Source organism: Empidonax traillii, unplaced genomic scaffold (genome assembly GCF_003031625.1).
Source record: "Empidonax traillii isolate 1590-97213 ecotype Southwest subspecies unplaced genomic scaffold, ASM303162v1 scaffold60:size2069287, whole genome shotgun sequence".
NCBI classification, from domain to species: Eukaryota; Metazoa; Chordata; class Aves; order Passeriformes; family Tyrannidae; genus Empidonax; species Empidonax traillii.
The window spans coordinates 1,022,869-1,038,095 of record NW_020955253.1 but is presented as its reverse complement, the minus strand read 5'-3'; the positions used below and the strand labels follow the sequence as shown (position 1 = coordinate 1,038,095).

At 38.6% G+C, this 15,227-nt stretch overlaps 1 long non-coding RNA gene across 1 annotated transcript; it reads left to right on the top strand.

Annotated features, from left to right (window-relative positions):
- The first annotated feature begins 154 nt into the window (after positions 1 to 154).
- On the top strand, positions 155 to 14,636 carry LOC114055596. The gene is made up of 3 exons (XR_003570771.1): positions 155 to 238; positions 12,447 to 12,585; positions 12,657 to 14,636. It is a non-coding gene; the product is annotated as an uncharacterized LOC114055596 (long non-coding RNA).
- The last annotated feature ends 591 nt before the right edge of the window (positions 14,637 to 15,227 follow it).

The following is a 15,227-nucleotide window of genomic DNA, read 5'->3' as shown; positions in this document are numbered from 1 at the left end:
CCGACGGGAGGGGCCCCGGGGATCCCCGTGGGCGCTTGTTTGGGTGCGCCCGAGGGCTGGTCCTGCAGGCCCGGGGGAGGCCACGGGCACCCTCGGGGCTGCTGCGAGAGCCTCCACCACGTGTAAACGGGTTACTCGAATATCTGTCTGTGGGGTTTTCAGTATTCTGACAGATGCTATTCCTAACGTTATGCTTTGACACAAGCATGAGGGCTTTCGCCATGCTCACGCTCTTGAGGTAAATACTATTCATTAAAGCTTGACATTAACATATTAAGATGTCTAAAAATCGTGGGTTTTTTTTTCTTTTTCTCTGGATATGAAATTGATGTGTAAAGTGAGTTATGGTTTATTAATACCACCAGCTGCTGCCAGGTTTTAGAAGTCTCCCAGGATGCACAGGTAGTTGAACATGTATATTGTCCATTTACAGTGCAAAATAAGCAGTATAATAATAAATATAAAATGTTGGTGTGGTGTGTTTGTCTTCCTTCTGTGAGAGCTCCCTATCCTGGCTGGCTGGCTGCCACAGGGGCCTGCCTTTATGGAAGCGCTCAAATGGGAGCACAGTACACATGTTTGCTCTGTGGGGCTGCAAGGCATCAAGTGAAAACTGCCCAAACCCAGCCGTACGTGACCAATTCAGTTCCCACTGGAGGCGGTGACAGGTGCAGCAAACTCAGTGATGGACAAAAGGAAAACGCTTGCCTTTGAGAGCATCCCCAAGAGGGGTTTGTGCGCACAAGCCGTGGGTTCGCACTGCGTGTGAGCTGCACCATTGATCTCAATGTAGTCAGCAGACATGGCTGAGAGAGTGGTTTCCTGCAGCCTCCTCTTCATCCAGGAAGATGCTTCAGGTTGGTAACAGGACTTTTTTTGGAAGCTGAGCACATAGCAGTCCTATCCTGGAAGCTGTCTTTATAGTTCCCCCTCATTGACCCTATGCACAGCAAATTGCACGAGTGGGTATGCCTTACTACACCAACATGTGTGCAAGAAGACAGCTAAATCAAGGAGCCTGCTATGCTCAGAGTTATTTTTGAAGTTATGCCAAAATAGAGAGGTCCTGTAGTGATCAAAACAGAGGAACACACTGCTAATATGTTTTCATATTTACATTGCTGTATCAGATAGCTATCTTTTTCTTTTTTTGAATCAACTGACAAACCATCAAATATGAAAATGTTACTTAATTTCACAGATATTCCTATTTGTAACAAAAAAACTTGGCAAAAGCAGCCTGTTATATTTCAACTGACAAGTTTTTCAGCCCTCTGAGTGGGAAAACATATAGCTATTTCCATTTGCAAGACTCCTATTATCACAATTTCATATGGACAACACATGTTCATGTACAGTTTGTTAATGAATGAAAAGGAACTGTTTAAATGCAAGAAAAAGAAAACAAATTTAATGAAAGTAGCATCACTCAGGAAAGCATAAGCCTGGACGTAAAATGAAAGACCTGACTATGACTGATCATGTAGAGAGTTATGGAACACTCATTTAATTAATCTGAAGAAAAAATAGCATGATTCAAAAAGTTCTCTACTCTCTGTATATCTGTTTCTGCACTCTTGAAATGTGAATTATAGTAGATAGTGCTGCAATTACGCATGCCAAATTTGTTATTTTTCATAATTACGATTCTGAGGACAGACCATAACACCTACTAATCTTTAAAATTTGGTGCTTTTGTGCTGATCATACATAGTGAATGATTTTCTGTTCTGTGAACACCGGAGTTCTTACAAACCCTCCTCTGAACTTATCACATTTTCCAGCTAATACCTATAAACAAGCCAGAACCAAATTCAAAGTAATACCATTCCCGTTTCTCAAAAAACAAAGATTCTTGCTCCCTTCTCTTTCCCATTCTACAAGAAAAAAATATACACTGCAAAGTAACTGCTTATATTACTAAGCAATGAGGTTTTTAATTTCAGAGTGGAGTTTTCAACTTTCTATAAAATTAGGTAAGAATGATATATTTTTTGAAATCCAAAACTTAGATGTTTTCATCATGCTTAGCAAATAAGCTTCCATAATAATTTGAAAGTACTGCTGGCAGCCGGTCACTAGTGCTGTCCCCCAGGCATCAGAGTTGGGCCCAGTCCTGTGTAATATCATTACTGATGATCTGGATGAGGGCACTGTGAGTGTACCATTAGCAAATTTGCAGATGACACCAAGCTGGGGGAGAGTGTTGATCTGCTGGAAGGCAGGAGGGCTCTGCAGAGGGACCTGGACAAGCTGGAGAGTTGGGCTGATTCCAATGGGATGAAGTTCAACAAGGCCAAGTGCCGGGTCCTGCACTTTGGCCACAACAACCCCCTGCAGCGCTACAGGCTGGGCACAGAGTGGCTGGAGAGCAGCCAGGAGGAAAAGGATCTGGGAGTTTGGATAGACAGGAAGCTGAACATGAGCCAGCAGTATGCCCAGGTGGCCAAAAAGGCCATTGGCATCCTGGCCTGGATCAGGAACAGTGTGGCCAGCAGGACCACGGCAGTGATCCTTCCCCTGTACTCAGCGCTGGTGAGGCCACACCTTGAGTACTGTGTTCAGCTCTGGGCCCCTCAGTTCAGGAAGGACATTGAGGTGCTGGAGCAAGTCTAGAGAAGAGCAACGAGGTTGGTGAAGGGACTTGAACACAAGTCCTTTGAGGAGAGGCTGAGGGAGCTGGGGTTGTTTAGCCTGGAGAGAGGAGGCTCAGGGGTGACCTCATCACTCTCTACAACTCCCTGAGAGGAGGTTGTAGCCAGGTGGGGGTCGGTCTCTTCCCCCAGGCAATCAGCAGTAGGACAAGAGGGCATGGACTTAAGCTGTGCCATGGAAGGTTTAGGTTGGATATTAGGAAGAAATTTTTTACAGAGAGGGTAATCAGGCACTGGAATGGGCTGTCCAGGGAGGTGGTGGATTCACTGTCACTGGAGGTTTTTAAGATGAGACTGGATGTGGCACTGAGTGCCATGGTCTAGTAACCAGGGCAGTGGTGGATTAAAGGATGATCTCTGAGGTCTTCTCCAACCCAGTTGATTCTATGATTATATCTCAATCTGTTAATTCAACTTTTTTTTTTTTTTTAAATTTTTCAAACATTATTGACTCTTCTGTCTTGTTCTTCCTCAAACCCCAAAAACCTGGTTAACAGCATTCAGCATTTCTTATAATATAACATTGATATATGGCCTGAGGAGGAAAACTTTTGGTGGAATTTTAGTAGACTCTTCCTATAGGATTGCTAAGTGACACATCTTCTGGAAACCTTGATACATTTTGATTTGTCCCTGTTTTTTCAAAGAATTGTACTGCAAACTTCTCTTGTGGCCAAGTTGTGACTGTTCTTCTAACAATATGCTACACACCTGACATGACAGCCTCTTTCTTCAAGCACACTTGGCAAGGAGGTTACACCTAGATTAGGTAAGATTTAGGCCAAGATCCAGTGGTCTAAACACAGGGTTGTGCTGATGGTAGGTAGTTTGACTTGCCACAGGTGTGGGGCAGTCATGCTGCCTGGCAGGTTCCCTAAGACTTCTCTGGCAGCTGCCTGCAAAAGCAGCAGCTATTCTGGATCTGCTTTCTGAATCCTCCTCTCCATTAACTCTGCAACCTAGAAGCTTATTTGCACCCTTCATCTGTCTCAGAACCATTCAGACCTCTGTTAAGACAGACATGCACTCAAATAGACTGAATTTCTTTTAATTTTGTATCTAACACTCTCTTGTTCCACAGAAGGAGGATGTGTGTCAAGAAGACTGGGATACCTCAGACAGTCTTTATAAGTTATCTTTTTTGTGTCTCATTTCTTAACATGGTTTCGAGCATGGATTATCATGACCTTGCTGTATAGACATCAATAAACAATCTGAGCTGATTACAAATACTTTAGATGCTCTTATTAATGAAGAGCAATATAAATTTGAAAGACATGCTAAATATATAACCATCTGTCAAGGTGTTTATATTTTTAGCTTCCTACTTGTGAAATGTTCACATCTACCTTTTGTCAATTTTGATAAAAGCAAACTAAGTTGAGTTTTGGGAACCCCCAGGTTTCAGAACCCCTCTTCTCTTTCTTACTGCTTGCCAACAGACTCTTTTAACTTTGCTGGCAAGCAAGATCTCTCCCCAAATGTACCATATGTATAAGTCATGGCTCAGAGAGTAATGTTTGCTATTTGCCAGGATATGGAGCATGCAGTTTGGTAGACCACGCTCAAAACTTAAGGGAAAAGTAAAAAGAAATTGCTAATGAGCTGTTTTCTTTTTCTGTAATAGAATGATTTTTTCAGGAACTAATTACTAGGTTTGGACAGAAATACAGATAAATAAGTATGACAATATGTCTTTATATCTTAACATCTGGTTCTTACCTGTCTTTCAGACAAGTAACTGCTCATTGACAGGATAAATTTCATAGTTAAAGAACATTACTTTTTAGGCAAGTTTCTTCTTCTAAATGTTTTTCCAAATAGGAATTTCTGCCTGAGTTAAACTTTTTCTTCTCTACTTGTTTACAGACAAAAAACACATTAAATACAAATGCAGCTGCTGGTATATGCTACAGTTCTCAATTTCTGTAGTTAATTTAATCAAGAATATGAAGTTGTGGCTTCCTCACTGATCAAAAAACATTTGTTGCAATGTCAGGCTTTGTACTGTGAACAAAATACTATTTTAGAACCTCTGTGGTGGAAGACATAAACAGGGTTAGCTGCAGCATCTTGTTAGTAAACCAGCCCATTAACAGAACTGCAATAAACTGCTAGATTTTCATATTGTAGCATTTTGTACAGGGGCCATAAGCATTTCAGAATCACTACAGGATTTTTAACTTTGTACTACATAATTTTGTATCTACTTATTAATAAAGATGGTAAGAAAGTGTGACTTGTTACCAGGCTTTGATCAAAACCAAATTGGATGTTATCGTGGTAATTTAGGGGCAGATGGAAGGCTGTTAAAAATCTAGTATTTTCAAACTCAGGTACCAAAATTCAGGACATTGTAATTTGTGTTTAGATGCCTACCTTTTTACAGATTTGTAAGCATTGAATGCCAGAAATTCTTGTGCATGATGAGTGTCTCTGACAGAATCAAGCTTAAGATATCTCTATGCTTTTCATGTCCTAATGGAAATCTTTTCTCTATTCTTAAATTTTGATGGCTTGTGTATTATCTTACCTTTCTGTAGCATCTGTTCCTTGAAAACTAGAATCTAGTGCTGAATTTAAGCTTGCTTCCTTCCTGTCCCAGTGAGGTACTATTTTGAGTATCCCATTCTCAGTCTTCTGGACTCAAAATTCTGCAGTTTACTAACTCCCTAAATCCAGAATTTTGCACTTTATTCTGACTAGGGTAACAAATGAGTATATAAATAACACTCTTTAAACTGTCTTCTAATCCATATTTAACACTACAGCTATTTTTCATCTCACCTAAAATTTTTATAGACACACAGTGCTTTCCTAATTTTGACAGTTCTCTTTTTTATTCATATTGACAGTTCTAGTTAGAGGCAAACATTGTCTTCGCAGTACCTTGATCACATCGTTGTTTCTTTGGTATCAGTATATTCTCTGCCTAGATTTGTTCTTTCTGTATGTTCTTTGCTGATGTTTTCTCTGTTTACATTTCTTTAATGTTTGTATCTAAGTCTCTGACCAGTCCTCTCTACTTTTGAAACTCCTTGTTCCATTCATACCTGCCCTTGCATCCAAATTCTCTGTTTTATGTAAGCTAGTAAAATTCTCATATGGAATCCAAAACACAGCACTGTACCAGCTACTAAGAAAAAAATTAACTTTAGCCCAGCTGAAACCAGGATAACAGGATAAAAATGGGTGCTAGAAAAACTAGAAGATGCTAGAGGATATTGCACGTGATATTTTTTCCTATCTCCATCCAAAACTGGAAATCCCAGATAATCTTGCTAAGCTGTCCTTGGGAAAGTAAACTGAGACAGAAAGTCTCAGACTGCAAATCCTCTGGCAATCATAGTGTTTTCTTTCAAAATATGAATTACCTTCTTTGCCCACCCATCCTAGTCATGATCACAGATATTTCCTAATTAGAAGTGAGAAATTAATTTTCTGCTCTCAGTATAAAATTTCACTTTCTTGGCATGCTGCTTCTGTACTCAGCACCTGCCTACGTACTTCACAGCTTTTTATTTCTTCTGTTACCTTCCCCTTATTTTTCAAGGCTATTTTTAATATCTAAGAAGATTATTTTCTATTTCCATCCCTTCTGATTTGGCATGATTTTCCTATCATGATGAGGTAGCTTTTCACACTTACCTCCATGAACTTTCCTCAAGTCCCAAAATCTGTTGCAGTGTGTTAGCTTGCAAAAACTCCAACTGGACAATAAGATTACCTGTAATCACTACATCAGACACATTCTGAAGACAGAAACCTTTACTCTTCCATACAAATGATATTGAATACACATACACCTTCCCATCTGGACAACTAGTTTGCTGTTAGTAGTCTTTCCATTTCTTCTCCCAATACAAATGCCATATATGTTTGTCTTCTATAACCTTAGCAAAATTTCTGTCCAAGTTTGTTCTTGTTCCTCTCAAATTCTTTTTCATTTATGATAAGCTTTAGATTTCCTCTGTAGAGAAATTTCCTTTTTTTTTAATGTATAATTTCTTGTCATTTATCTTAACTGTATCTTTAGATTTCATTATTACAGTGTGATAATACTTAAATCTTCATACAAGAGCTGCTATGCAGAATCATTTTCTTACATCTTTATTTGGGATTTAGCATGGAAGGTTTTAAGAAAATGTGCTAACTCCATTCTGTGATAAGAGATGAATTACCCTTTCAGCTAACCTGTGGATTGGGACAGGGGGGAAAGACAATATCTCAGGATTCTCAGATACACTGCTTTAGCTTGCTAAATTAAACTAAGTTACAAGAAATAAAAAGAACTCCTACACTCACCCCGGGTTTGTCCTGTATCTCACTTCACTGAGATCCCTTTGACCTACTTGCCTTTCAAGTTTGCCAATATTCTCAGTTCCCCAAATCAGCATCAAAGGCATTTCCCTTCCTCAGTAATAACTGCTCCATCCCTAGGACATGGCAGTAAGAGAACTATGAGACAGGGGGCACGATGCCTTCATTTTGTATCATCCTGAGTGTTAGCTTGGCATCAGGGCAGAGGGAGATCAGGTGCCACTTTCACTATCACATTATATGTGAGTACTTTTCACCTCTTTTAAGTTCCAGCTGCTTCCTAAACCCACTGAAGTAATTACAGAAGAGCAGCTAACAGCCACGCTGCTCTAACTTATCAATAATGAAAAGTGAGCTGGAGCTGTCAGGAAATACATTTGACATCCTAACTTGGAAGAATGGGAACTCTGTGCTCCCTCTGTAGATATGAGGGGAAATATAACCATTAGTAAACCTAATTTATTTCATAAGCAGAGTTGACAGCATGATTCCTTTTCAATATTTCCTGGCACTTTCCTATTATGAGATTCTGCTTTTAGTTGTCTACATCAGACAAAGATGATTTGTTCAGACTGAAATAACCCAAGCTGAGCACTTGCTTCTACCAAGATTATTTTTTTATCTTTCAGTTTGTATCCATATTTTTTTAATGCTCTTGTAACTTTAAAACCGTTATAAATAAAAACACATTCACTTTAGGAAGGCATTGACTCAGGTGGCAAAGACAGTATATGGTAAATGAGGAGCTTTGTGCTATAGAAAAGAGACGATTAGGTAAAGAAAGCAAATATCGGGATGTGATTTTTGAAGCAGGAGTCATTAAGCAATTCAAAGATGGGTGAGCTGTAGACTGTGGAAAGGGGAGAGAGACATTACTTAGATATATCCAATTCCTTTTTCTAAGAATACAACAGAATGTTTTGAGGGTTCAAAGTACTGAAGAAGGACTGTCTTTTGAGGCCAGTCTTCACAGCAGCCTAGGGAGATAAAGAAAATAAATAACAGATGTGCTTTACTTTTTTTCAAAACTGCGAAAGCACAAGGAAAATTATATACAGTATTCATTTACAGGAAAGTAAACTAAAAAACTGCCTTTTACTTCTGCAAAAAATTCAGTAGGTTCTACAGGGACAGTAACAAGGAGAACACCAAATCTCTCTGCTGGTATATATGTCTTCTGGGGTGAGCATTTTTCCACAGAAGATGAATGTCTTACACAAGCAAAATAAAAAACAGGCCAAAAGTTATAAGAATTTTATGGGCTTTGTGAAAACTGGCTAGTCTTGTTAGTACAACTTTTTAGAATAAAAATGTTTCCATGCAGAGTCTGTTAAATTGACTTTAATGGTCTTTTAAAGGATTAGAGAGTGGGGGATTCTTGTTGGGAGATATTATATGGGTCAATTTATCCGTGCATTTTGTGTTAGAAAATTTTTCAATATTTTGTACAGCACTTCAGCTGGTCTGCAGGATGAGAAACTGAAATTAGCTAGCACAGTGGAATCAATACAGAACAATATTTTGTCTCTGAAAGAAATTCAGTCTGACAGAGAAGGGTAAGAGCAGTGTGAGGAAATGGAGACTAGCTGAAAAGCCAGATACAGAGATTTTCTATAACGCAGTAGAAATTAGTTGATGTCACTAGAGCAAGAAAACCATAGTGACAGAATAAAATGTTATCCAGGTTCCAGAATACTTTATTATTACCACCTTAGGTCACTAAGCTTCACAAGCTATTTCCATCAAGTTTGATATCGGTATACATACTCACAGCTGAAGCTAGAAGGTGCAGTGCTTTAATATACTAACAATTTACATTAAGACACCTGGGTTCAAAGTCAGTTTGTGACAGGAACAAAATGAGTTTTTTGGTCTCAGCCTGCACTCTAGTGGACAACTGCACATAAACCCAGTCCTGAGAAGAGTCCCAAGAATTAGATTTGTTGGCCACGACATGGAGAAATTGATATAAAATATCTTTGCTATTCTGAAAATATCTGCTATTCTGAAACACTGCAAGATGACACATTTCCATCAGCATCTCTTAAATACTGCCAGGGTTTGAAAGAATACAACAGAAGGTGAAACAGTGGAATGGAAGGCAGCAGAGGAAATTAGATGCTTCCATGTTAGGAGGAAAATGGAGATAAGTGACATCCTGCCATAGTAGACATATACAAAGTTTATGACTAAGTAAAACACATGTCTTTATTAACCTTTTTTCACCATACAAGACACTGAGAAACAAAAAAATGTCACACAAAGTAGTGATAAAAAGAAATATTTTCTCGATACATAATTAGCCTGAAAACTCATGTCTGAAAGACATCTTAGAGACAAGAGCTAAATAGGGCTTAAATAAAAGATTATGCTGTTACATGAATAATAAGAATAGCAAGGGTTATTTTAGATAGTATTAAAATCTATGAGGGATATAAACTCTCATGATTCAAGTTATAAAACAAACATAAATTACCTAAAGCATGGGAAGAAAATATACCCACAGATGTTTTATTTCATTAGTGTATCCCATAGAATGTTTACACGTACTTCAGGGAGCAGGCAGTAGAATGCTGGAGTCTCAGATTTGTGTAGTCTGTGGTATTTCCTATGCTTCCAAGATAAATTCCTTAGTGATGCATTTGCAGAAATTAGCTATCATTGGCTTAAAATTGACTATGACACACTACATATATTATGCTAACATATATATACACTATATTAAAACATTTTTTTATGTTACTCTGATCTGTCCTAGTCTAAGCTGACCTTTCCATTGTTTTTCATCATGTCATCATGTAATCTACCTTACTCATTTTCAGGAATGTTTGAACACTTCTACATTTTACAAGCCTATATTTCAAGATAATTTAAAATTCAATTTTTATCCAAATAAAGTTCACCTAATTAAGTGTCTACCATTTATCATGTTTAGAACGCTGTATTTTTAGATATTTTGGAATTAAAAAAGCAGTCTCTTTTTCAGTCTTTTAATGACAGAGCAGCCTCTCTGACATTATTCTGACTCCAAATTATAGAATCAGAAATGTTTGTAAAGAAATAATTTTGCCCTTAATTTTGCAAAGAAATGCAACTCCAGATATACAGAATCACAGAATCATAGAATCTGCTGAGTTCAAAGGGACCCACAAAGGTCCTCAAGTCCAACTCTCAGCCCTGCACGGGACCAACCCCAAGAGTCGCACCGTGTGCCTAAGAGCATTGTCCAAAAGCTTCTTCAGCTCTGTCAGGCTTGCTGCTGTGAGCACTTCCCTTATCATTATCAAACATTAATTTCCACTGTCCCCTTCGTTACTATTATACTGTTTGTTTATCAAAGCTCTTCTTTCCACAATGCTTTCATAATTACCACTTCTGATTATTTTATTCCCAATCTTCTGATAGTTGATGGTTTTCTTAAAGATTGAACTAATAAATGTTAGTGTGAAAGTGTGAATTGTTATTTACAGAAAAATATTGTTTTTTTTTTTATATTGTGTGGATTAAAAGTGAATTTTAAGTACTATTTAAAGCGAACTAAGTGAATCAGAAAGACCCTAAAATAACAAGACAAATAAAGTCAAATCTTAACCTATTGGAAAAGGGAGCTGACTCAGAATTTCTGCTTATGCAAAGACAACAATATGCTTCCATGAGTAAATTCTTACTCCAAAACTATGTTTTTACAGAATAGCTTGACAAGAATAATTTCCTTGTATATTAAAAAAAAAAAAAGAAATATTAAATAGTACGTAAATTTGTCAAGCATAACGCAGAGGAACAAAACAGCGAAGACTCATATAACTTCAAAAGAATTTGAATTATTTAAATTTAGACTTGTGGCGTGAACTAAGATAATTACCAGGAAAATAGCAGCTTTTGCAGTCAATAACAGCCATTGGATTGTGTTTGTCAATTTTTCTGGGCTGACAAATGAAAGATGATAGCTGCTGAAATGAGCTGCAGATTGTATAAGAACTACTACGGCCCATAAGAGCTAATGCTTTTATTCTCAAAGCCTGAAGCTGTAAAAATATTAATAGAATCATTTATATTTAGCTAGTTGTAGTGCATCAGGTACCCAGTAAAGAAAGGGCTTTTGATGGAGGTAGTCATTGTTTCCACTTGGCATCAAACACAGCTTTCTAAAAATGTTTTTCTGCTCTATTCTCCTGATAATTCAACAGCAGTAGAACCAAGAAAACCTTGTCAGAAGTACTGACTGCTTGCACAGAATTTCTGTTGTACTCATGGCCACCCGCTGGCAAATACTAATGCACGGAACAAAAATAAGTAAGATAGCTATGGCTCAAATGGATAGTGCTGGAAATGGGATATAGGAAGTGTACTGATAAAGGAGAAATCCCACCATAATAGTGGTGCCTCACTGCTAGAGAACAAATAAATAAAGGCCAGTATTTATGCTATGCAAGATCTTAATCTTTATTTGTGATCTTACAAAAGAGCTTAAAATACTTTACTTTCTGCAGAGCAGATATCTAAAGGAGAAACATACTGTAACCATGACTATATATTCCAAGGATATAAACCACTGAATGACAGCTCAGGATCAGCCAAAGCTGATCAAAGCCTCAGGAATTTTATCTCCCCAACTTCTGTGGGACCCCACTGCGACAAGCTTATCTCTTTGATCTCAAATTTAGAATATGCCAGAATGGGTTAATCCTACATGTTTCTTTTCACATTCAACAATATTTTTTAAATTAAAATAGTAGGCAGGACCCTAGCTTTCAATTTTCTTACTGTTTTCCATCAGTTGGAAAGTGCCATGGCACAGAGAAATGTTGTATCTTTTGAATTTCACCTTTTGGCTGAAGTATTTTTGACTTTTCCCCAGCTCTTCTTCAAAAGGTTTCTGAATTAGTTTGCAGAGAAATATGAGTACTAAAAAATCTCAGAACAAAAGTTGTTAAAAAGTACCATGAAAAGGAAGTGAGAAGAACCCCAGCCTGTTACTATTTCTACACCTGATTATTTTGAAAAGTCATTGATTTTTTAATGCTGTAATTGAACTGTGTTAGACGTGGTACAGATTTCCCAGACCAGACAGTCATTTCCCCTGTACCCAAGGGTATTGTATGATTCAGACAAGCAGGTCATTGCCCTGAGCAATGGATCTTCTTATGAGCCTGACTGGCATCTGAGTTACCCAAGGCATGCAGGGTCTCTTATGTGAGGCTGATGAGAGGAGAACCCTACACCTCCTTTCTGCTCAATGCTTTAATCATTCACTGCAGCCTTCACAACTGACTTCTGCATGGAAGCCTCAGGACAGAGCCACTCCCCTTGGTCCTGCTGACCCTGTGTGTGCCAGACTCATGACACAGCTGGGTCACTGAGCAGATATCATGAAGAGTTGTCCCTGGTGCTTCAGGCAGGGACGCCTGAGGCATACATATATCTGTAGCCTTACTGTGCAGAGCATCACTCTGATCACCATTGTCATTCCAGAGATGATGTCAGTAGAGTGCCACAATAATATAAATGGGGACAACTGTTCACTGAAACCGATAGTGCTATGAGGGAGGGAAGCACAGGCAACTGTGTGAATTAATTATCCATAGGACTAGGGGGAAAAAAACAAGGGCAGGTAAGAACACAGAGTCCTCGAAGAGCACATGCACACATTCCCCCATATTTTTATTTCTCTGTTCTCTCTAGACCCAGCTCTGAGGAAGGGGACCCTGCCAGGAATCTCCTTCAACAACATCTAGATAAGATCATGGTCAATGAACAGCAAGGGGCTTGCATCCAGGCACTTCTTCTCTACAGCTTCATTTTAATTCAGAAAAGAGTAATGGAGTAAGAAAGACAAATTTTGTTAGAAGGAAGTGAATGGCAGCTCAGAGTCTCAGCTCTGTACAGGCACCAAAGAACCTATTTATGAATATTATAGTAGGAATACATACTTTCTCTTAAGAAAGACTTCAGAAAGGGCAAAAGGAAGCTGGTGTAATTAACCAGCAGGGTAAGTAAGGTTGTTACAAGCAAAAAGCCATCTTTGAAAATGCTGAAGTCATATTCCAGTGACACAAGAAGAAGGAGGTACAAATGCTGTGAGGTTAAATGTGAAAACATAATAAGGCAGACCAAAAAAGCATATGGATAATCACTAACAAAGGAATCAAAATTAATAATCCTTTTCGCTATGAAACACATCAGAGGCAGGAATTTTGCTAGAATCTGTACGACCAGTTCATTTTCAGGTCATGAAAGAGTACTCAGAGAAACAAGGTCATTGCAGAGAAGTTAAGTGAACCCTTTGCATTGGTGTTCGCTGTAGAAGGAACTGGAAAGATTCCAAAACCAGAACCCTTCTTGGTGGGGGACTCGTCTGAAGAGCAGTCTGAAAATGAAATTACTGTAGAAGAGATTATGGAATAAATAGATAAAGTGAAAATCACCAGGACTGTATAGTATTCACTCCAAATTTCTAAAGGAACTCAAGGACAAAAGAGCTGAATTACTCACTGCAGGGTGTAACCTATTGCTTAAAATTGCCTTGCTTCTGGAAGGCGGCAGATGTGACATCAATTCTTTAAAAAGATTCCAGGGAAAATCTGGGAAATAGTAGGAATCTAAGTCTGATGCGTGTTGGGCAAATTACTAGAAACTATGATAAGAAACAAAATTAGGGGACATCTGGGTAGTTCTGATTTATTTGGGAAGAGTCAGCATTCTGTTGAGGAAAATATGGCTTTACAATTCTGATAAAAGGTTTTTCAAAGGGGCTGTAAAGGGTTGGGCTAATATGGGGATGATGATGATGATGTCAATACAGTCTACTTTGATTTCCAAAAGACTTGAGTTCAGGTTAGAATTAGGGTTTGCTAAATACAAATGTCTACAGGGATGGTAAGACTAAAGGTAGAAAAAAAGACCACCAAGGCAGAACTTCAGGGGTGGCTTATAGGGAGCACATTATGTGAGGGCACCGAGAGCACGTCCAGCCTGGTCTGACATAAGCCTTGGGGCATGACTAAGGAAAAGTTATTCCAAAAGGTGTGACTCGTTCCCAAATGGAGGATAAGGCACAGAAGAGCAAAGACCTTGTACCAGTGAGACACTATTCACTGTATTGGTTTTTTTTCAGTGCATTCAGAAGTAGCTCAGTAAATAGGATTTTGCCAATACAAGTAAAAGGCCAGAAACTCCATTGTGACTTGACAGTGCAGGGTCTCAGGAGCTGTCTGGGCTTGTCTTGACATGACCTGATTTTAATTTGTTTCAGATTGTATTTTTTGTGTGTGTGTGTATGTGTGCATGAAAATCATCTAGTGATCAAGTGGGTGTTGCCTGACTGGGTTGAGCGTGGCCTGTGTACACTATATATGGTAAAAGCCTAACTACCCTACTGTATCAGTGGCTTTTTATGTTGAAGGAAGCTGTAGGAGGCTGTGGGGCAAATTTCAGACTTTAGCAATGAGAAGAATGCCAACTATAGTAAGAAAACCCACGCAGATCCCAAATCAGAGGGGAGAGAGACTCCTACTGTGAACATTAAACTTTTTCCATCAAAAGAAACGGGAGGCCAATGACTCATAACACCTCCATTTCTGACACACTCCTTTTATGGAAGATGGAAGTTGTCGACCTTAGCACCCAGTGGGACATACAGCAGGTGAGCACAGCACCACAGAAACTGAGAAGGAACAATGAAGTTTATATACAATTTTAACTGTAGATTTTAAGTGTATTGTTAGAGTATTCTTTCTGCATTAATGGAGCAAATTGCACCATTAGATTATTAAAACATTAACAGGACCAATGCTACATTCTTACCTTCTCTTTTAAGGCATGATGCCTTTAGCCCATAACAGAATTTGAAAGTAACATGAATCCAGCTTCAGGCTAGGGTTTGTCTCTGTGGCTAAGGTTAGGGTTTGAAAAATCAGAAAGCTTACAGGGGGTGATGAGACTGATGGTAGAAAAGGGACTCCAAGGAAATGCAGGACAGGTGTCCAGGAGATTTCTAGGGAGAACAGTATAGAAGGTGCCTTGAGCGTGCTAGGAGGCGTCAGTCTAAACTTAATGTTAGCCTTTGACAAAGTTCAGAAAAGGTGGTTGAAAAGAGTGTGCTTCTTAATTGAATGTGGAAGAAACAGTCTGGAGAAGAAGAAAAGACCTATCGTGAGTTGTGATATATGTATATATCTCACAAGATATGACTGCTATATTGCTCTTTCTAGGTTTGTAGAATCATAGAATCATTTAGGTCAGAAAAGACCTTTG